The sequence below is a fragment of the Momordica charantia genome (assembly GCF_013281855.1).
Source record: "Momordica charantia cultivar OHB3-1 chromosome 8 unlocalized genomic scaffold, Mcharantia_2.0 BLBB01000008.1, whole genome shotgun sequence".
NCBI lineage: Eukaryota > Viridiplantae > Streptophyta > Magnoliopsida > Cucurbitales > Cucurbitaceae > Momordica > Momordica charantia.
The window spans coordinates 17,711,616-17,726,392 of NW_028275166.1; the positions used below are offsets into that span (position 1 = coordinate 17,711,616).

Consider the following 14,777-nt stretch of genomic DNA (forward strand, 5'->3'; position numbering starts at 1 on the left):
GTCATTCGATTACTGGTTTTTGTATTTTCTTGGGAGAATCTTTAATTTCCTGGAAGTCTAAGAAGCAGCCCACGGTTTCTTGATCAGCCGAGGCTGAATATCGTGCCTTAGCTTGGTGTTACTAGTGAGTTGATATGGATTCATCAGTTTCTTTCAGACTTACATGTTTCTTTCTCTCCACCAACTGTGGTTTTACTGTGACAATCAAGCAGTTGTCTCCATTGCTTCTAATCCAACGTTTCACGAGCGTATTAAACATATTGAGATTGATTGTCACTTTGTCCATGACAAAGTTACTAATGGTTTTTTTAAAGCTCATGCCTATTCGATCTAGTTCTCAGTTAGCAGACATGTTTACCAAGGCCTTGGATTCTACTATGCGTTTTTTAAGTCCAAGATGGATGTTTTTTATCTTAGAACTAAATATAATTTGTTAATGTAATCTTGGTAGTTATTTAGTTTGTTATTAACAAACTAACCATGACTGTATATATACGTAGCAGTATTAACACTATTGTAGAAGTGTATTATTTTAATTATTCAATAATACAATCCTTATCTCTATTATCTGTACCACGTAATATCGAGAAAAGCCTAACATCTTCAATCCTTTTCTTGTCTTCGCTGCATAATCGCAAATCCTTCTCATCTTTTCATCTTCGCACGAATCTTCATTCGTGAAAATAATCTTCACAATCGCCGCTCCCTTCGTGCAAATCTTCACTGCTTCCGTTCTCTCTCGTGCAAACTGAATGGAAATGAGGGTTTTGAACCCACCCCTACGCCGAAATAACTCTGATTCATCCCACGGATGCCTCTCCTCTCCAATCCATAGATTTTCAACTCTCACAACTCCATTCTTGATTCGTTTTTGTTCTTTATCATTTTTCTTATCGATTTGCGCCGCCTGTGCAGAGTTTTTAGGCTTCGAAGATCAAGGTTGTATTCATATCCGTTTGTGCTGAGTAATTTTTTTTTTGTTTTGAGGAGAGATGGTGGGTTCCAACATTTATTTTTTGACCCAGAGCAACCATTGACTCAGGTTACGTACTCGGTGCTTCAACGACCTCACTCGTGTCTTTGCCGCTTCCCCTCTTCCTTTTGAAATTCTTTGAGTTAGTCACTAGGTTCACAAGTTTTTAAGGTAAGGTTTATAAAATTTCGAGCAACATTTGTGAATCTTCATGAAACAAAAATTTATGTTAAGTGTAACGATGTTAAGAGTTTTTAGAGAGAATTGAGGAAGGCGTAAACCCTAGCTCTACAATTGAAGCCTCTGCCGACATTTGCTAATTGAATTCAACAACCATGGCTACTGCAAGGGCAATTAAGGATCTATCTCCTTAAGAGTTTGTGAAGTTATTTGCCACTCATCTCAAGCAATTCGAAAAGGTATCAATTTTGTATCTCTACTCTGTTTTTTTCCCTTCTAATTTGCTTGATGAGATAACTCAATTGTTGATTGAAGATAATATTATGGGATTTTGGTTTGGAAAGTGGAGTGAATGCTAAATTTGAAGTTTCATCCATTCTGGTTCTATTCTGGAGTGTGCTTGTTTATGTATTCTTTACCCTCATAGGGTTTAGTTTTTTTCTCCCTTTTCTTTAATTTTTATTTTAGTTGTTTTATTCTTGAATTTTTACTAAAATTCCTAATATTAGTTTCATTATTTCGTTATCGGATTCTTTAATATTTATTTGCTTATTTTATATCAATTTGGATATCAGGTTTGATTTCGTTGCTCTCAGTACATTCTTCGAAGGTGAGCTGCACGTATACGAACATGGTTTTTCAAGTTCATATTTCCAATATTTCAAATTTGTGTCTTTGTATGCCAGTGGCAGGTTGGCTACTTTTAAATTTTTAGTTACTAGGTTCCATTATAAGTACTGTGCTTTTTGTCAAACTTTTGATCAACAATGTCAAAATTATGATTGACCACTTGTATATATGTGCCGTAGAATCAAAACCATGGATGGACAAGTTACATATACTGCATAACTTGGCATCAGAATGTGGTTCATCAGCCAAGAATTTCAAAGCTATTGCTGATCTACCAACGACAAGTTTGCAGTGATTGAAGGTCATAATTCATAGTTACTCCATAGTTAGTCCAGTATTTATTAATGTTGGAAATAGATTTGTTGCTCCAAAAATTATTGAAGACAACTTAATCAATCATGTTGGATCTTGCATCTTTGTTTACTCTTTTTTGCTTGTACAAATGTGACTCCCATGGTTGTCTTTTAACCTCTCTTGATACATAATTGCCCCTTATCAGTAAGTAGGAAAAATTTGTTCAAAAACAAGTTATTGTTCAAGATTATTTTTACTGGTAGAAAGGAAGAGATGAATCTGTAGATCCCTCCCTATTGATGCATGATCAACGAATATGATGAGAACTTTCCTTTAACTTCACAAAATAAAATATAGCTTGACAACTTTTCTTTATTTTCTGCAAGTTTCATGTATTGGTGAAGTTCTTTGGTTTTCCTACTATTTTCCTAATTGTTGTAGCATTTCATTTTTGTTGTTGCTCTAGCTGATTGTCAATGCACCAATCTTATATAGTAATATATCTATAGTGTTTTATTGTTGTAGGTACGAGCCCCACTGTCCAATATATATCATTCTGTTGATGTTGTAAGCTTGGTTGCGCATCAAATAATAGGCAAGTTTACTTCGTTAAAGCTTTTAACTTTGGTTGGACCTTTAAATTTTGTGGCTACCGATTTTCAATTAATGATTTTTTGTTGGTCCTTAGTGTCTCACTCATCTCCAATATGAAAATAACTCTCTGAATACAAAGTTCACTATTTACTAGTATTTTTAGTATTCACAAATATTTGAATCAATTGCTTCCCAAGTTTTATCAAACATGTTAAAATCAATAATTTAATGTGTTTTATTTCAACCTTTCATTGTCCATTCTTACACTTGTTATGTTTTGTTGATTGTCATGTTATCTTCATTACTATATATATATATGTCCCTAGCTTAAGTACTCAATCAATAGGTTTAATTTAAAAAAGCCACAAGGGAAATGGGGATCACAATTTCCATATAGCTCCTGATTTCTTAATACATCACACATCAATGAAGCATTTGTCTACTTTCTAATTAAACCCGGTTTGTGAGGTAGATATTGTCTTGTAATAATTGCAGTCATATTTTGATCAACTTCAACCTGCTACAATTGCAACACTAAAATAAATATAACAAACATTTTGTTATAGGTATTTGTAGTGATTTCTCCATAATATTTATACTTTGCCGAAGTCATCCTTAGAAAGTGATGCTTTACAACATGATATTCATTATTGGCTTGGTAAGTGTTAATTAATAAGAAAAAAAATAATTATCTGTTGCTTACTTCCAAAGAATTGATACAAGACTATAAATAGGAGCTATATACAAGAAAAGAAAAGAAACCCTTGCCTATTAGGATAAGAAAACACATACCCATTAGAACAAGGAAACCTAACCTAAATACAATAGGAAATTAAAAGAAAATAATATAATTTAACACTCCCCTCAAGCTTGTGAATGAATATTTTATATTCCTAGCTTGTGAACCAAACGCTCAAAGTTGTTGTTGTTCAATTCTTTAGTTAGGATATCTGCTATTTTATTATTTGTTGGTACAAATGGAGTACATATGAGACTGCTGTCTAACTTCTCTTTTATGAAGTGTCTATCAACCTCAATATGTTTGGTTCTATCATGTTGAACTGGATTATGTGCAATATTGATGGCAGATTTATTATCACAGTAAAGTTTCATAGGCATTTCCCATGGAATCTTCAAATCTTCTAAAATAATTTTTATCCACCGTAACTCGCAGATGCCCAATGCCATTGCTCTATATTCCGCTTATGAGCTCGATCTTGCAACTACATTTTGTTTTTTACTTCTCCATGTCACTAAGTTTCCACCAAAGAAAGTACAATAGCCAGAAGTGGATTTTCTATCATCTATCTATCCTGCATAATCTGCATCTGTATAAACTTCTATATTGAGTTTCTCGCCTTTCTTAAACAACAATCCTCTCCCAATGGAGTTTTTCAAATAGTGAAGTATTCGGCACACTGCTTGAAGATGAACTTCTTTTGGACTATGCATAAATTGACTTACCACTCCTACAGTACACGTAATATCTGGTTTCGTATGAGAAAGATATATTAATTTTCCAACTAACCTCTGGTAAGTTTCCTTATTTACTAGACGACTCTCTTCAGATGTACATAATCTATGGTTTTGATCAATTGGCGTTCCCATTGGTCTACTGCCAAGCTTTCCTATTTCAAAAAGTAAGTCAATCACATATTTTTGTTGTGATAGGAATATGCCTTGTTTAGAATAGGCAACTTCTATTCCAAGAAAATATTTCAGCTTTCCTTGTTCTTTAACTTCAAACTCTTGGATTAAATAATTTCTCAATTTATCTTGTTCGTTATTATCACTACCAGTGACAATAATATCGTCAACATTAACAATTAGTGCTGTCACTCCCTCTGTAGTAGAATGTTTTTTAAACAATGTATGATCTCCCTGACTTTGTTTATAGCTCATCTTCCTCATAACTTGAGAAAATGTACCAAACCATGCCCTAGGAAATTGCTTTAGTCCATACAACGCCTTTCTTAATTTACAAACTTTATTTCCTGCCTGCTCATACCTAGGTTGAATCTCCTTATAAATTTCTTCTTCTAGATCACCATGCAAAAAAGCATTTTTTTACATCATATTGTAACATGTCCCATCCATGATTTACACCAAGAGATAAAAGTATCCATATTGTGTTCATCTTGGCAACGGGCGCAAAGGTTTCAAGGTAATCAACTCCATATGTTTGAGTATATCCTTTAGCAACCAACCGTGCTTTGTACCTCTCAAGTTTTCCATCTGCTCTAACTTCACAGTATATATCCATCGACATCTTACAGCTTTCTTATCTTTTGGTATAGTAACCAGCTCCCATGTTCTTTTTTTTTTTCTAAAGCCTGCATTTCAAGATTCATTGCTTGCCTCCATTCTTCATGTTGTATTGCCTCCATATATGTTTTTGGAATATTTACCTGAATAAGATTAAGCATGAAACTTTTGTACTGACTTGAGAGTTTGTCATATGATACAAAGTGAGACAATGGATACTGAGTACAAGTTCGGTTTCCCTTCCTTAAAGTAATAGGCAAATCCAGGTTTGACTCATCATTAATAGTTATTGTAATGTATGATTCATCATTGATTCTTTTATCGTCAATTTCAGTTCTAGAGATATGTTCAGACTCTTGGACGTGCGTATCCTTTTCAATGTTCCTTCTTGAATAAACATGTAATGGTATAGTTGTAAAAGGGTTAGATGACCCCAGTGAGGTGCCTATGGGTGGTAAAGGGTTATATGGCCCTGGTGAGGTGTCTATGGGTGGTAAAGATGAGGAGGATTGACTAATGTTTGGGTCAATGTCAATAGGGTTTGGTACAAGTGATGATAAAGGATTTAATATAGGAAATGTGAGGTTAGTAATGGGCATATTCTTATCTTCCAACAATATTTCCTCCCCCTGAAGATAAGGTAAGGTAAAGAAGCTGATGTCTTCATAAAAGGTAACATCAGCAGAGATGAAGTACCTTTTTGAAGAAGGATGATAACATTTATATCCCTTTTAAGTGTTCGAGTATCCTACAAAAATACACTTGAGTGCTCGTGGATTAAGTTTACCTCGCCGATGACTATGAACATGAATAAAGGCTACACAACCAAATACTCAAGGAATCAAGTTATTTGTGGTTCAAAAATCAGGATAAAATTTTGATAGGATAGGAGTTTTTTGATCTAAAGTAGCAGATGGTAAACGATTGATTAAATAAGTAGCTGTTAGCACAGCTCCCCACAGAAGGATTTAAGAACATTTCTTTGAAAAAGAATGACACGTGTCACAGAAAGAATGTGACCAATTTTTCTTTCGGCCGCTCCATTTTGTTGAGGAGTGTCTACACAAGACGACTCATGGATGACTCTTTTTTTCTGAAAGAATGAGTGTCTACACAAGACGACTCATGGATGACTCCATTTTCTGAAAGAATGACGTTAGATTTTGATTGAAATAATCTCAAGCATTGTCAAAGCGGAATCGTTTGGGTTTGATTTCGAATTGGATTTCTATCATATGAAAGAATGTTTGAATGGTAGAGCCAACATCAGATTTTTGTTTAAAAAGGAAAAGAGCCCGAGAATTGATGTGTATTCGAATCATAGGGGCTAGTAATCGACGATATGCTCATATTGGTGACATTATTGTTGCTGTAATCAAGAAAGTCGTCCCAAATACACCTCTAGAAAGATCAGAAGTGATCAGAGCTGTAATTGTACGTAATTAAAAAGAACTCAAACGAGGTCGATTTCCCCTCTTTTGCAATCAGTTTCGCTACAGCACCTGCTACTCTAGCTAATTGTCCCCCCTTCCCAAGTGTGATTTCTATGTTATGTATGGCCGTGCCTAGGATTCTTGTGGTTCCGGAGAATCCAGCTACAGGAGAACCAGGAACGAAGAGCTTTCCCCCCTTTTCTGCCCGCCTCTTTGGTCTTAAGAATGCTGGTTTTAAGAATGAGTGATTGCCCTTCTCATGAGACTCGAGTATAGTCATCAATGAACACAATAAACTAGCGAAATTTGGTAACATTTGGCACATTGGAGGGACTCCACACATCAGTATGAATAAGAGAGAAAGGAACTCATATTCGTTTATTATTACTAGGGAAGAGTGCACACATGTGTTTAGCGAGTTCACAAACTTCACATTGAATTGACTTTGAATTAAGATTTTTGAATAAATCGGGAAATAAAATTTTAAGAGTTCGAAATAAAGGATGTCCTAGTCTATAGTGGTTCAACAAATGCTTACTCGAAGGATGATGAGTTTGTGAAGTGAAGGAGACGGAACAATATTCTGATCAATAGGTTCATCAAGATAATAGAGTCCATTTTTTTCGTTAGCAAGTTCGATCATCTTCCCATTGCCCTGGTCTTTTAAAATACAAGAAGAATCAGAAAAAGTTAATCTGCATCCTAAATCTTTGATCAAATTCTCCACCGAGATCAAATTAACAGTTAGTGTGGTATATGGAGCACGTTTCTTAACATAATGTTTGAATTTATCTTGATGTCTCTTTGACCAGCCACTGTTACTAATGTACCATATCCTGTAGAAATTTTTTTATTGCTCGGACAAGGACTATAATAGATAAAATGACAGCTACTATTCGTCATATGGTCAATTGCACCAGAATCAATAATCCAAGTACAACGTTTAGGCTGAGAAGTTGTACTTGTCAAAGTTACAGAACCTGTACCTTCACTAGTAGCATTATCCAAAGTTTTTAAGAGGTTCCTTAATTGTGTGATCTCTTGTATGTCCAACTTTTTGGTAATCTTGGACGTTTGCGATATTGATGCTAAAATGACTGAACAATAACTAAAAAATAGAGATCCACGCACAAAACTGACGGTTGAAGTACCAAATAGAAGGATGAGGAAAAATCAGCACTAAACTGAACTAAACCAAACTGAAAGAGGGCTGAATCGAACCAAAACCAGTCAAACTGAACTAAAAAACGGGCTTAACCAAGTTGATAAACGCCGAACTAGATCGACAACAAATTGAACCAGGCCCAAAATAAATTGAACCGGGTCGAAATGGGCGGGACCGAGTTGAATGTATGTTGAACCGGATCGAAATTTGCAGAATCGGGTCGGAAACACACTGAACCAAACCGAAATATACTAATCGGAATGGAAATACTTTGACCCGGATCGAAACAAGCTGAACCGGACAGACCAGAAAAATCAAATCAGACCGAACTGGACAAAAAATGATTTTTTCTTATCTTATTTTTTATGCCCTAAAACCACAGCAGCCACACGATCCACGAATAGACCACGAACGGCAAACCCAAAAATTGTAGGAAATTGATCGACAATGAAGGTCGATTGAAAAAGTGATCGACAATGAAGGCCACTCAAAAAAGCCTAAAGGCTCTGATACCATGTTAATTGATAAGAAAAATAATTATTTCTTGCGTAGTTCTAAAGAATTGATACAAGACTATAAATAGGAGCTATAGAAAAGAAAAGAAAATAAACCCTTGCCTATTAGGATAAGAAAACACTTATCCATAAGAACAAGGAAACCTAACCTAAATACAATAGCAAATTAAAAAAAATAATATAATTTAACAGTAGGGATACCACTCAAGTAAGCTCTAATCATTAATTTCTCGTCTGGTAGTTACCTCTTGGTTTTCAAATTTAAGTTTTCTCTACCTCTACAAATTCCAATAGCATTGGATAGGATATGAATTACTATGACAGTTGATTTAGTTGTTTCAACCTTGAAGAGCATATCCATGATGATTAGTAAATTTGAAAAAATAGCCCAAATTTGTACAAATGATCTTAGTAGAATGTTGTCATGTTCATGTTTCACAAAAATATCAGGATTTTCTACCTTTCTATTTTCTGAAGAAGGTTGGAACAATATTAGCAAGTGGAGAACGAAAGAGTGTGAGCTAATAGCTAAGGTGATGGACAAAGTAAGGGAAGGAGTTATCACCATGGCTTGGGTTGCAACTTCAATGTTCAGCTTGGTTCCAGGTAAACACCAAATAGTTGTCTCTAGCTAGCTAGCATCAAAAGTTTTTGCACTATTTTCCCTCCAATTTGTACTTCTTGACCTGATTTCCTTTTTATTCTTCTTTTTCATATAGAAAATAATTCATCAATGACTTTGGTGAACATAGAAAGATTGAAACATTTTTTACGTGAATTTTTTTACAATTTCTGTGAGTATAGAAAAAGTTTGTAATTAAAATTTAGTTAAAAAACGGTAGAGATGTTTGGTGGGTGGGAGTTGAATGTTTAGGAGATTTAGAGTTACTTGTATGATGTGATGTTTCAATTCATATGGTAGACTTCGTAGAATTTTGAGATTTGACTCAAAGTATGGCATTATTGTTTTTGTTTTGTGGAGTTAAAAAGTTTAGAAAATTTGGAGTACATTGTATTTTGTCATGTGTCAATGGCTTTGATGAAATTTAGTCGAGGATTGAGTCAGCCTTGCTTTCTTGTTTTCTTGGGATTATAAATGATGTGTATTGAAGAAATTTAGTACAATTGCCTGAAAATTTGATAAAATGACTTGGTATGAACATTTTCTACATTTACGTGTGTTCATTTAATAAGGATTATTGTTTGTTTCATTCTCCGTATTCACGTAACTATTTTCCATTTCTAAATATTTTGTAGGTGAATGAAATAATATAAAAGCAAATGGATTAAAGATGACAACTCATTGTACTATAGGTTGCTTTATTCTCCAAAATGTGGTGAATTTTGTAATATATGAGCTCACTTTATTAGATATTACTTTTGGTGAATTTATGTAACTTTACTAATATTGAATACTTTATTATGTGATGTAATGGATTATAAAATCTTTATTTATAAAAGGATGACATTTAATGTTTTATATAATATTTTTGCATGTTTATTGAACTACAAGGGAGTTCTTAAGCCAATTTGATCCAATTTGATCGAACTATACAAAGTTACCCAGCAAAAGCTAAATGCTATAAAAAAAGTCGACCGTAATAATTACAGCAATGGAATAAAATTATAGAAATCTATAACTACCTAATATAAATGCTATATATATAATATGTCTAAATAAAAAGCAATTATAAGTTTAAGATAGTGCAAAATTTGAGCTATAATGACTTTTAGTAGCATCAAAAAAAGGCTATTATAAGTTTACGTTGGTAGTTCTATATACCATATGATAGCAAAAAAAATAGCTATTATGGATTTAAGATTACACAAAAAAGAGCTATTTAAACAAAAAAGAGCTATTATGGATTTAAGATTACACAAAAAAAGAGCTATTTAAACATAAAATAGCTATTATGGATTTAAGATAACACAAAAAAGAGCTATTTAAACATAAAATAGCGTTAAATGAAAGTACTATTCAAGGTTTACATAGCAATTGAAATATGCTATAACTTCTTCATTTATTATAGCGTCAACTATAGCTCTTGAAAAACGCTATCAAAAGTCATGGACTTTTAATAGCATCGGCTGTCACGACTCTAAAAAAACGCTATAAAAAAGTCTTCAATAGCGTTTTTCATGAACTATCGTATCCCTTTTTTTTGTAGTGTATTCCGAGACATCCTTTATTCCCATGGACAAGGGCTTTCTTTGCCCTCCCATTTTCATGGGTTTGTCCATTGGTTCTGTATCATGTTTTTTATCTCTCTCATTTTCAATAAATTATTTTTTTAAAATGTAATTATTTACTTTATTTTATTAACATAAATTAATTAAAATTATTCAAAATTATTAAATTGAATTTATAGTTAATAAAACAACATAAAAAATTTATCTAAATTAATTATTCTACTGTAATAAAAATTAATTTATTAAAGTATATTCTTAACTTTTTTTCCTATAAAAAATGTAATAGATGGATGCAATTGATAGAATGAAAATATCAATTTTGTTGAACACATTTCTTTTATGATAAATATTAGACTAATTATTAAGATTGATGGCTAAATAAAATCAACAAATAAATTTAGATATATCATTTATAATATATTTACTAATGAGTAGTGAAACTTAAATTAAAACATAATTGCTTAGAATAATTTTAATATTTTAACTTAATAAATATATATTATAATGTAAATTAATTTTGATTAATTCTAAAGCTTTATACCCGAATATCATTTTGCTAAATATGTTTATGTTGAATTTTAGGTAAATAACTTTTACTATTAATTGTTCAACTGATCACTATGCTAAATTGTCACAATTTATAGTTTAGAATGTTAATATAAAATAACTTATAAATTAAAATTATTAAATTTCTATAATTTATTTTTAATTAAATTTGATTATTTATTAATAATATCTACAATGACATAAAATGCATATTTCTAAAGTAATCACACAAAATAAACATATATATAATTTTTTTTCAGACATCTCAATTTCAGTCATCTTAATCTCAGACATATATACAATCAAACACAGTTATCTTTGATTTCCATGCATTTTATTCTCAGGCAACTTAATTCTAGATATCTTAATCCCAAGTTACCTTTTTGAAACCTTCAACCAAATGGCCTCAAATAGTCTATAGAATATAGATAAGGTTGGGTACCATATCCTGGTAACACTATGGATACGACCCACTTTGTAATAGTTACAAATGACTTGATCCAGGTCATTTGTGTGGAGACATGCGAGTGGGGGTATGCAATAAAATGAGTTTCTATAAGATTGGACAGCGAAATAACTAATCTTTAGTCGTAACATTGTTATCTAATAGAGTATTATTTCATGGGATGACCAGGTAACTCGATCTCTGAGTGAGTTATGGACTCTTGCCTATTAGGGCTCGTCCTTTGATTTGTATGGATGAGAGTGGCCTGAGTCGCCGACTCAACATTCCTCCATTTTGGGGATGAGACCGAGTGGGGAGCTAGGAATATAACTTCACAATATGGAATTCACCCCTCCCCAACTTTAGGGGAGTAGATGATTGTTCCCTTTAGTCCTAACTCTGGGACTTGAACAAGGGGCCCATCCTCTCACTAGCCCGAGAAGAACTTCTGATTATTGGTCGGACCATAACCGGGTTGTTCATTAGAGGATCAATGATACTTAAGGTACAAGATGTAACACAAGGGTAAAACGGTAATTTGACCCACCTGTGGTTAAACACTCGTGAATGATTGACTTGCCAATGGTCAATATCCATGGACGCAACTGTGGGTCTTTAATGAAGTGACCAATAGTTAATGAATGTTGATTAATATGGTTAATGAGTTTAATCAATTAATCTCGTATCTTTGGAACTTCTGATCTGTAAGTCCATTAGGTTTCTTTGCTAGTTGGTAAAAGATTGTTAAGAATATTTTGTCTTGAAAAGAATTTGAATTGTTCAAATTTGTTAAAGAGAATTAAAGTTAATTGTATGAAATGCAATTAATATAATGTATGTTGATACATTATGATATAAAGTAAATTTTGAATTGCATTCAAAATTAAACTATATGTTATGAGAGATGGATATTTGAATTTGATTCTAATACGATTGATTAATTTAATTAAATATGACTTAATTAAATTAATGGGTTAGATTAATTTGATTAAATTAAATTAGATTTAATTGAATTCAATTAACATTTCCTTTTCTATAATTAATTAAATAAAAAGAAAAAGGAACAACATCTCCCACTTCCCACAATTTGTATTGAGAAGTGAGGAGGTGGTGTCCCCCACCATTCCTTCATTAAGGAAGGTTCTCTCCGTTTGTTGTTGGTTGGTGTTTTCAGTTTCTAAACTCTAAAACAAAGCCTCCCTCTCAATCTCTCAATCTCTCTCTCAATTTTAAGAAGGTTCTCACAAACTAAGTTCTTAACGTCTAGAGGATAGCGAGGAAGGCTTTTTGGTGGTGTTGGTGTCTACATTGAAGAAGTGTATTCAAAGGTATGTTTCACCACTTCCATTTTTATAATGCTTTTGTCTTTTCTTTGTCGTATTTCTAAAACAAAATCGAAGTTCAAGCGTTCACCTGCTTCTACTGTGGGATTAAATCCCTTTACTTGTAGCATCATAAATAATCTGATTACCAAAACCTCAAATAAATCGGACCCCCCATAAGCCAAGCGTCATGCCACACAAAACAATGTTGATCACCTCTAATAGCAAACCGAACCAGAGGCCGAAAAGCATCCATAAACAGAAAGAATATCCTGCTAACACCAAGAGAACCAAGGCAAAGTATAAATGGTCCAAATACAATCCCTCGAAGAATATAAAGCCTCCACCCAAGACACCCAAAGAGATCCAGTCGCGTAATGAGAAGCCAAAGCAGCTTCATTATAGCGGCATAATTCCAAGAGGCCAAGTGACGCACACCCAAACCACCCTCCCGCAACAGACAAAGCCACCTTAGCCCCTGACCGTCTGCTCTCGGCACTTCCACAGGAAAGAATGCAGAATCCGCCCAACATCATGAACAACTCAAGCCAAAAGGATAAACACACTGGCCAAATAGCCCTGAAAATCTGTAGAATCAATCGAATAAGCTGCAACCAGCCAGCAAAAGAAAGCATCCAAGCCGACCAACTCCGAACATGAGAGACAAGCCGACCAAGCAAAGGTTGACAATCGCGATGAAAAAGTTGGCGCGAAAGGAGCGGAACCTTGAGATAACACACAGGAAGCGAACCCATCGAAAAGCCTAAGAAAGCCGCCAACCACTCCACCTCAACATCAAGAAGACCCACCTTGAAAAACGAGCTCTTCTGAGTATTCGCAACAAAACCCACCAACTCTCCAAAAGAGGCCAAAACATCCTTAATAAAGGATAAAGAACTGAGATCTCTCTATGATAAAATCATGAGGTCATCCGTAAAGCATAAATGAGTCAGACTAACCAATCACGCTTTCGATGTTACCGAAAACCTGACGATGGCCTAAACAACACCTCCCTGAGATGATGGTTTTTTTCTGTCACAAAAATATTTTCAATGAAGTACTTTTTGGGGTTTTTTTTTTTTTTTTTTTTTTTTTTTTTTTTTTACAATTATACTTCTTACATATATACAAACAAAACTTATGTTTCTACACCAATTATTCACATATATATTTTTGTAAAAAAAAAAAAAGTATTCGCATATATATATTTGGCTTCTGAAAACGAGGCCACCTCATCGAAAAATCTGCTGCTTGTTAGCGACACTAATGGGAGAACAAGAACAAAAGGCACCATCCCACTGCACGACGATGAAGTAGCGCTGCTAGGTAGAGGAGACGACGAAGAAATCAATGCGAAGATAAATGCACAAATAGCCGGAGAGGAAAGCTGCTAGAAAGGATATCGCTGCGACAAATGCGTCGCTGTTACTGCTGCAAGCCTGCTGGGTCGTGACTCATCGCCGCTGGAAGAGGGTTCACACCAGTGATGGTCGCTACTTCTGGGTCTGATGTTGGGTTGATCGTCGCTATTGAGTTCACAGAGACCAGGAAATTCGGCTGAATAGACATTTTAAGGAGACAATATTGTTTGGGGTTTTGGCAGAAGTAGTCATTTTTTGAGTACCCACTTAATTAAATATATGTTATGTTATCAATTTTGTGTGAAAATACGTATTTGTCCTCTTCACTTGTTGTTCAATTTATCACTTTCTCTCTCCTTTATCTCCCCTCTTTCCTCTCTCATCTCGTTATAAATTTTCTCTTTCTAGAAAAGTTCAACACCAACTTTATCTCTCTTCTTTATTCACAAAAAAAGTTGTAAATATTTAGTGTTATCTTCCTCTTTATCACTCCCCATTCCAATTATTTTTTCTTCAACTTCTCTAAAAAACCAACAACAAGCTGCTCCATTTACGATTTTTATTCTGATGAGAGACAAACGTCAAGAGTAGGAGCGAGAGGGTTGAGAGCGAGAGCACCGAGAGCGGGAGCGAGAGAGCGAGAGCTTGTGTTCTGTTTTTTTCTTTTTTTATTTAGGGGGTTTATGTGAACTCCTTGTTCTTGGTGTTCTAGGAGATGGATGAAGAATAAGGAAGAGAGAGGAGGATAGAGAAAAGCGCATGAGATGAAGAGGAAAGAGTGGAGAAAAGGAGAGATAAAATAAAAAGGAGTAATTTGTAATTTCATGCAAAAGTGACCTAAGCAAATTGTTAGAAAACGTCAAA

General features: G+C 34.0%; 1 long non-coding RNA gene across 6 annotated transcripts; it reads left to right on the forward strand.

Moving 5' to 3' along the window:
• Positions 1 to 571: 571 nt before the first annotated feature.
• LOC111025575 (uncharacterized) lies at positions 572 to 9,534 on the forward strand. 6 transcript variants are annotated; one of them, XR_015792826.1, is made up of 8 exons: positions 572 to 939; positions 1,043 to 1,144; positions 1,232 to 1,392; positions 1,729 to 1,845; positions 1,963 to 2,084; positions 2,603 to 2,672; positions 8,500 to 8,655; positions 9,307 to 9,534. It is a non-coding gene; the product is annotated as an uncharacterized LOC111025575 (long non-coding RNA). The 6 variants fall into 6 exon arrangements; XR_015792825.1 differs by having other exon boundaries at positions 575 to 939; positions 1,026 to 1,144; positions 1,223 to 1,392; positions 1,729 to 1,763; XR_015792824.1 differs by having other exon boundaries at positions 576 to 939; positions 1,026 to 1,144; positions 1,729 to 1,763.
• The last annotated feature ends 5,243 nt before the right edge of the window (positions 9,535 to 14,777 follow it).